Source organism: Callorhinus ursinus, unplaced genomic scaffold (assembly GCF_003265705.2).
Source record: "Callorhinus ursinus isolate GAN/ISIS: 27379988/994484 unplaced genomic scaffold, GSC_fseal_2.0 scaffold1, whole genome shotgun sequence".
Lineage (NCBI taxonomy): Eukaryota > Metazoa > Chordata > Mammalia > Carnivora > Otariidae > Callorhinus > Callorhinus ursinus.
In genome coordinates this window covers 118,445,417-118,454,914 of record NW_027397063.1, presented here as the reverse complement: position 1 = coordinate 118,454,914, position 9,498 = coordinate 118,445,417, and the positions used below count along the sequence as shown (strand labels likewise).

Here is a 9,498-nt window from a genome sequence, read left to right as displayed (position 1 = left end):
TTTGGGGGGGGGGGGGGTGGGGGGATGGGTTAGCCCGGTGATGGGTATTAAGGAGGACACATATTGCATGGAGCACTGGGTGTTATATGCAAACAATGAATCATGGAACACTACATCAAAAACTAATGATGTACTGTAGGGTGACTAATATAACATTAAAAAAAAAAGTCTATTTTGTCTGATGTAAGTGTAGCTCTCCCAGCTTTCTTTTCATTTCCGTTTGCATGGAATATCTTTTTCCATCCCTTCCCTTACAATCTGTGTGTCTTCTCATATATAAAGTGTGTCTCTTGTAGGCAACATGTAGGGTCTTGTTTTATTTTGTTTTTTTTTAATCCGTTCAGCCATTCTGTGTTTTGATTGGAGAGTTTAGTCCATTTACATTTAAAGTATTAATAGGTTTGTGTGCTTATTGCCATTTTGCTAGTTGTTTCTAGCTGTTCTTATAGTTTCTCTCTCTACCTTCTCTTGCTCTCTTCCTTTGTGGTTTGATGATTTTCTTTAGTGGTATGTTTATATTCCTTTCTTTTTAACTTTGTTTTTTTCTTTGTGGTCACTATGAGGCTTACATATAATATATCTATAACAGTTTGTTTTAAGTTGATGATAACTTAAGTTTAATCCCATTCTAAAGCTCAACCCCCCCTCTCATGTTTTGCCCCCCCTTACCCCCTCTCCTATGTTTTAATGTTTTTGGTGTCACATTTTACATCTTTTTATCTTGTGTATCCTTTAATTATAGTTAATTATAGTTAATTTAAGCAATCCACTACCTTTACTGTATATTTATTTTTGTAGTGAGACTTACTCTTTCATACGTGTTCTGTTAGAATTAGGACTCTTTTCGGCTTAAAGAAGTCCATGTAACATTTCTTATAAGGCTAGTTTAGTAGGAATGAATTTCAGCTTTTGCTTGGTTGACAAACTCTTTATCTCCTTCAGTTCGGAATGATAATTTTGCTGAATACAGTATTCTTAGTTGGAAGGTTTTGGTTTATGGTTTTTTTGTTTGTTTTTTCTCTTAGCACTTTGAATATATCATGCTGCTTCCATCAGGCCTGCAAAATTTGTACTGAAAAATTGGCTGATAGTCTAATGGGGGTTCTCTCATCTATGGAGGTTTAGGCTTCTTCTGATGGTGAAAACATAACCATTTCTTAATGTCTTAATGTTCTTCCTGTGGTAATTCCAGAATGTTTTTTATTGTAGTTCTATGCTGTAAGTACAGTCACAAAGGAGTTGTTGATAATTACCCAGTCTGGGCCTTTTTACCAAACCTTTGATTTTCCATGAATTGATTTTCAGTTGCAGACTTTGTGCATGTTTGTAACCTCTGACCCCTCAACCTATGATTTTTGAAGGAATCAGAAAAATAACACTGGTGGCATTTGAAAGGATAAAATTAGAAATTACTGAATACTTTAATAAAGTCTGGGTTTTTGCCTATAAAATGGCAAGATAATATTTTCACCATGAGAGCAAAATGAACTAATGTATGGGAAGCCACTTTGTAAATAATAAACTGCCTTATAAACACTATATTTTTATTATAAAATGGAGATACGTTTTCATCTCCAGTTTTTGTTACTTTGCCTTTCTGTCCAGTAATCAAATATGTGCATGGTAGCACTGAGAAGGTTGCTTTAAAATCTATTATATTTTATTATCTAATTATATTTACTATTATCTATTCTTTATTTTACTACTATCTGAATGTTAGACTTCTATGTAGAATTCATTGTAGTTTGGGATCATTTAGTTATCCAGAGAGACAGAAATGTGGTTAACTGTTGCTTTTTAGGGCTAGATCCATTAGTAAAGGGAGATAAACCTCATCATTTTCGTTACTATATATGGATGCTACAATGAGTTCATCTATGACTTTATGAACAACTAGAGTGGAATGCCAAATATAGGAATATTTGTTTTGGGTTTCTTTTTTATTTTTAATTTTATTTATTTATTCTTAAGATTTTATTTATTTAACAGAGAGAGCAGCAAGAGAGGGAACACAAGCAGGGGGAGTGGGAGAGGGAGAAGCAGGCTTCCCGCCGAGCAGGGAGCCTGAACCGGGGCTCGATCCCAGGACCCCGGGACCATGACCCGAGCTGAAGGCAGACGCCTAACGACTGAGCCACCCAGAAGCCCCTTGTTTTAGGTTTCTTACCTCAGCCTTCTGGTGTCAGTTTGATTTAATCTGAGAAAGGTCAAGTAAATCCAGCAGAGAGGAGGGCTGCTTTGTGAGGATGGAGTGAAAAAATGAGAATTCTTTAGCCTAGATAGATACTTAACAATGGGATATGTGATCTAAATCAATAAAATGGTGAAGAGTTGGGACTTTTTTCAGTACCTCCAAAACAGTACTCTTTAAAACTTTAAGCATTAGGACTTAGAGTCCACTATCCATTCCATCAAACCTGAAACTTGAAAGTAATTTTTCTCTAAAACTTTTCTGATTATAGATGTAATATGTTAAAGTCTAGAAAATTCAGTGAGTACAGTTAAAAAAAATTTATAACCCTACATAATAAAGATCATTGTTATTAATCATAACCATAATCACTGTGAATAGTCTTTTCAAGCTTTGTTTTGTTTTTATATCTGTATCTAGATACCTATACCTAGTTGTATGTACAACTTTTGATGTTTAAAATTAAGACCATATAGTTTTTATTACCTAAATTAAGAACATCTTCTCATTGTCACAGGCACATAAGTAAAGTATCCATTATTTAGATGAACCATTTTTTTCTTAAGTGGGAGCTTGAACTTACAACCCTCAGATCAAGACCTGTAAATGAGCTGAGACCAAGGGTCAGATGCCCAAATGACTGAGCCACCCAGGTGCCCCATAAATTAAGGACATTTCCTCATTTTCACATGAACATAAGTTAAGTATCCATTATTTAGATGAATCATAATTTATTTGTGCCCTATTTTTGGACATTCCAAGTTGTCTTCCAATTTTTGCTCTTATACGTAATGGGGAAGTGAAATGAGCCTTGCATGTAGTTTTTTGTGTGTATAGTTGACACACAGTGTTAGTTTTAGGTGTACAACATAGTGATGCATTATGCCATGCTCACTACAAGTGTAGCTACCATCTGTTTCCATAGAACGCTATTACAATACTGTTGACTATATTCCCTGGGTCTCTGTGACTTATTCGTTCCATAACTGGAAGCCTGTGTGTTGCACTGCCCTTCATCCATTTTTCCCATCCTCCCACGCACCCTGCCCCCTGGCAACCATCAGTATGATCTCTGTATTTATAGGTCTGATTCTGCTTTTTATTTGTTCATTTGTTTTACTTTTTAGATTCCACATAAAAGTGAAATCATATGGTATTTGTCTTTCTTATCCTAACTCCACTTATAATATCCTCTAGGTCCATCCATGTTGTCACAAATGGCAAGATCTCATCTTTTTTTTTAAAATAGCTGAGTAATATTCCAGTGTGTGTATGTGTGTACACACACATACATACCATTTCTTCTTTATCCATTCATCTAGCCATGTATGTAAAAATTCATGTGAAATTTCTAACTCTTTTGTTATAGACAGTGCCTAAAAATGGAATAGCGTGGTCAAAGATACCATAGTTTTTTTTTTAATTTTTTATTCTTATGTTAATCACCATATATTACATCATTAGTTTTTGATGTAGTGTTCCATGATTCATTGTTTGTGCATAACACCCAGTGCTCCACACGGAATGTGCCCTCTTTAATACCCATCACCAGGCTAACCCATCCCCGTACCCTCCTCCCCTCTAGAACCCTCAGTTTGTTTTTCGGAGTCCATCGTCTCTCATGGTTCATCTCCCTGTCCGACTTACTCCCCTTCATTCTTCCCCTCCTGCTATCTTCTTCTTTTTCTTTTTTCTTAACATATGTTGCATTATTTGTTACAGAAGTACAGATCTGTGATTCCTCGGTCTTGTACAATTCACAGCGCTCACCATGGCACATACCCTCCCCAATGTCTGTCGCCCTGCCACCCCATCCCTCCCACCCCCCACCACTCCAGCAACCCTCAGTTTGTTTCCTGAGATTAAGAATTCCTCATATTAGTGAGGTCATATGATACATGTCTTTCTCTGATTGACTTTTTTCACTCAGCATAACGCCCTCCAGTTCCATCCACGTCGTTGCAAATGGCAAGAGCTCCTTCCTTTTGATGGCTGCATAATATTCCATTGTGTATATATACCACATCTTCTTTATCCATTCATCTGTCGATGGACATCTTGGCTCTTTCCACAGTTTGGCTATTGTGGACATTGCTACTATAAACATTGGGGTGCACGTACCCCTTCGGATCCCTACATTTGTATCTTTGGGGTAAATACCCAGTAGTGCAATTGCTGGATTGTATGGTAGCTCTATTTTCAACTTTTTGAGGAACCTCCATACTGTTTTCCAGAGTGGCTGCACCAGCTTGCATTCCCACCAACAGCGTAGGAGGGTTCCCCTTTCTCTGCATCTCCGCCAACATCTGTCGTTTCCTGACTTGTTAATTTTAGCCATTCTGACTGGTGTGAGGTGGTACAAAGATACTATAGTTTTAAGGATTTTTGAAACATACCACCAGATTGTACTCCAGAAGAGTGCATTGAGAGTTCTCAGTGTCATACTACTCTACCACTGTCTTACCAGCTCATTAAGTACTGTCTAATTTAAGCACTGACTGCAAATTATGTTCCCCTCATTATCATAGCCTTAGATAACACCTCATCATTTCTTCACTGGTTTACTCCAACAACCTCTAGTCTTGACTTTCTCCACAGCATTCTCCATGTTTTCAACATGATCTTTCTCAAACAGGAATCTTATCACATCAGTTTGGCTCCTTTATAGTCTTCACATGAACCTACATACTCTACCATGTATGCAGAACTCATTGGATTTGCAGTCCCAACCTCTCCAGCCTCATCTGTAGATACTTGCCCACTTATAGTCTTGGTTTAGTCCTCTTTAATTATGGTAGAAGGCTTCTGATCTGAGGCATGATTTTTTAATCAAAAATATTGGTTAAAATGGGGGGGACAAAAAATGATACAAGTTAAATTTTTATTTTAACTTAAAACATATAACTGCACAATGTTTGCTAATCTCTTGATGCAGGACCAAGGCCTTTGCCTTGAATGTGGTTCCACTTGTCAAGGTCCTTCTTGTATAACCATACCCATAATATGTTACTTACAATTCCAGTTTGGGTTTCTTTCACATAGAGTGAATTCAAGAGCAGAATCTTCTAGGTTGTTATGATATATTTTCCTGTCATTTGTGGCTATCTCATGCTTGATTTGCCAGTATTTTTTTTTTTTTGAGGCTAGTCTTTTTTTAGTTCTTCCAAAAGATTCAACCTAGTTTTCATGGAAAAAATAACTCTTTTGGTACATATTCATATTTCATTGGCTTATATAATATTTAATTAAATTACATGATTGTTAAACCAAACACAACTGCCATGCATAGGTTAGAAAGAAACATGAGCGGCTCTTGACAACATATCCCTTAACTGGGGGAAGTATTAAGTGCCCTGGCCCGCTGGAGAGAAGCCACTAGGCCGAGAATATTTGGCTTGGCACAAGTGTCACTGAGCATGTCTTTCAGAGAGAATTGAGAGTATATATTAATTCAGGAATTGGTTCAGTGGAGGTTAGTAGAAGGAGCTTTTCACTAACAGTTTTTCACTGTGCTTACAGTCCCTTAAAAATAACTCATGGTCTATCCCTTCTATATCTTTGGCCTGCTAGTTGCTCTCAGATCCTTGCAAATTAACCTCTGGTATCATGGCTTCTTTAGAAAGTTTTCTTTTTCATAGCCCTTCCTCTTCCAGCTAGTTGCTCCTTCTGTTTGCTCACTTAGCGCCATTTGATTTTCCTTATTAGGATGCCTATTATAATTCCCTTGGTTAAAGTGTCCCTATATTAGGCTTATAAGCCCAATGAGACTAGGGGTCATGTCACTTATCTCTAATTCCCTAGCATCTGACACAGTCTTGGCTTTTAGAAAGTATTGGATAAATGAGCTTGAATTTATTCCTTTTTCAGCAAGTGATACAAGCTGTAAATATAAATAGCACACATCCTTACGTTAAGATACATTATTTCTAAAATTTGAATAGAACTTACAACAAATGTGTTTTCTGAATAGCAGTTATTGAATTGATGGCATATCTTAAAAATTATAGAAATGAGAGTTAAGAAAGTTTAGATCACTTCAGGGACAGCTAAACCTTAATGAGCAGTCACTGAGTATAACATTGAGTGTAATATTCTTTCATAAGCACCCCTCCGTGCTGTTGTCAGAATCTGTGTTCTGGGCTGAAGTAACCAGTACAACATTTCTTTTTAACTTTTAAGTCCTAAGGGTGATTCCAGGGTAGGGAGGTTGTGAAGCTTCACAGGTAAGAACATGAACACTGGAATCCAAGTGCTTGGGTTCATATTTTGGCCCTGCCTCTTACTCTGTGCCCTTGAACAAGTCAGGTCCTCACTTTTTCATCTGTAAGACTGAGAAAGTTATAATTTCTAGATGATCCATAAAAAATACTTAGAGCTGCTTGGCACGCAGTATGCCTTCAGTTTGTGTTCTCATTTGCTATCGCTATTATTGTGATACTAAAGAATTCATAAAAGTGATCTTATAAATAGCATAATCATAGAAGGATTCATAAAAATGCTTTTATAAATAGTATCATCCCTCTTGCACACTCACTGCACAGAATCCAAAGAGGTAGCAGTAGGTGGGTAGATATTTGAATCTGGAATCTACCATTTACTAGCTGTAACATTCTGGACTATATTCCTAACATCTCTTAGCCTTGATTTTTTTTTTTTTTTTACCTATAAAATGGAGATAATCACAATGCAAGACTTAGAGGGTTATTATTGATATTAAATTGTAGGATGTATGGAAAGTATAGTTCCTGGAAGATAATAACTGCGCAATAAATGTTATATATCTCTGGCAGTTATAACTGACAGTCACAGTCTATAACTGAATTTTTTTCACATCATGAGCCTCCATTTTCTCCATTGGCATAAAAATAAATCTTGCCAATTTATGATAACTTCAGAGAATTCTGGACTTTTCCCATCAATCTCTAGTTTGAGTAAATAATATTTCCTTGTATCTTATATTTTTCTTCTCCCTTATCTTATATTTCACTCCTCCCAAGTGAGGTTCGGGGACTAGGTGTTCTGATAGCTGTGACACTTCAGTTCAAATATAGAGTTCCCAGTGGTCTGGCTCTGAGTGCACAACTAAAAATTTTCATTCCCCTTCTGCCTCCTGGGCTCCAGATTCTGCAGCTACCTTTGGTTTCCTGGACCCTGGTCTACCTGCTTCTTCATATCTAGTACTTTGGGGGAAATTTTTGGTATTCTCTAGCATCTTGCTAGAGAGCCCAGAACCTGTAAGAACCCCCATAAATTTCCATGCTCACCCTGCGCTGCCATGGCTCTTGTATCCCTCAGGATCTTGCTGGGTGCTGAGCTGCTGTCAGAGCTGCTGAATTTACCTGGGGTTTTCATTGATTCATCTTCCATCCACCTGGACTTAGCTCAGAGTGCAGATGGGTAGAGAAATCCTCTATTTCCTTTCCACTTTTCTCTTGTTATATCTTGGGTACCCCATGGACAGTGTATACAGAAAGCCCTCCCTTTCTCTTTGGATGGTGGCTGAAGGGTAAAGGACCTTCTAAAGTTATGGTAGTTCAGTTAATCAAACATTTACTAACTATTCTGTAGATGGTGTCATTGGACATTCTGACTTTGAGGCATTTATAACCCAGTATGGGTGAATTTCATTTAAATAAATACCGTAAATACACAATGTGAGAAGACTGTTGTAGGAATATGCATATTGTTGTCAGAACCCCGAGGAGGAGGCTGGAACTTCAATTGAGAAGTGAAGCTTTTAGAAAACAATGGTGTACAGGCAGGCCTTGAAAAACGGTGGTGGTTGAGAGATAATTTTACATATTTGCAGTCTACAAAGTACTTTTCTATACTGGATTTCATTTAGTACTCACAGTTACTTTTTGCAACAGGGATTGTAGTATTTGTGTTGCAGATATGGGAGGTAAGATCAGAGAAACTTGCTTAAAATCAGATTCTGATCTTTGAAATTGAACCAGTTTGACCAGCTCTAGATTGTGTGCTTTTTTACTAAACCACATTAAGATGAATAGAAGGAAGGGGGCAAACCATGTGGAGAAAACTGCATATGCTAAGGCAGTGAGGTGGGCTAGTATAGTATGTACAGTAGTCAGCCTTCAGTAGTCTTCTATGATTCCCAAGTACTGGTATTGACACCTCTGTGTAGTCCTTTTCCAAATTGGATAGGGCTGGCCTGTGTAAACAATAGGATACTGCAGAAATGATGCTAGATTGTGAAGCTAGGTTAAAACAGACATTGTAGCTTGCAGCTGGCTTTCCTGAATTCTCTCATTGTGAGGGGAAACAGCTGCCATGTCCTAAGAGACAAGCATCTCTTTGGGGAGGTCCGAGTGGCAAGACTACGTGAAGGCCATCTTGGCAGCAGATCATCCAGTCCCAGCCAAGCCTCAAATGACTGCACCCCTGGACAACATCATGACTGCAACCCCATGGCAGGCCCTGAGCTAGAATCATCCATTAAGCTGCTCTCGGATTCCTTATCCACAGAAACTGTGGGAGATGTTTATTGCTGTTTTAAGCCACTAAATTTTAGGCTAACTTGTTTCACAGTAATAGATAACTAATACAGCATGGATTTCAAGAGAGTGAGTAATTAATCTTACTTAAATAATGTTGAACAGATTGTAAAAAAAACAAAACAAAACAAAACAACTTGCCCTACAGTCTAAGAACCTTATTTTTTATTCTTTAAGCATGGAGACACTGAAAGATTTTGAATAGCAAAGTACTTGGAAAAACAGACTATTGGAGTCTTCCATATGGAGTATTTACAAATTAACTGAATTCCATGCCATTTGGGCCTGGAAAGCAGTCAGTAAGGGATTAAATGTCCTCCAAATACTTCTCATCTTTTTTTGAGTCTGAAAATCTTAAACCTATATCTAACTCTTTTTGCACCCCTAGGAATCTTATTTTTTTTTCTAATTATTGGAGAGCTTCCTACTTCCAGTTTTTGTTTTTTTTTTTAAGATTTATTTATTTCAAAGAGAGAGTGAGGGAGGGAGTATGGGTGGGAGGGGCAGAGGGAGAGGAAGAGAGATTCTTAAGCCGACTCCACGTTATGCATAGAGCCTGACGCAGGGCTTGATCCCACGACCATGAGACTACAACCTGAGCCAAAAGCAAGAATCGGACACTTAACAGACTGCACCACCCAGGCACCCCTCTACTTTCAGCTTTCTTACAAGGCAAACATAAGTCCTTGAAAGACAAAATGACTTGTCCTAAGAGTGCTAGAGGCACATCTGTGGGTTACCACCAGGAGGAGGTATACATGATACGAATGCATATGCTGATTAGATTTCAGC

At 37.8% G+C, this 9,498-nt stretch overlaps 1 protein-coding gene across 11 annotated transcripts in view; it reads left to right on the top strand.

Moving 5' to 3' along the window:
• Window positions 1-9,498, top strand: part of TMEM108 (transmembrane protein 108) — a 747,136-nt gene that overhangs the window by 421,509 nt on the left and 316,129 nt on the right. The window lies entirely within an intron of this gene.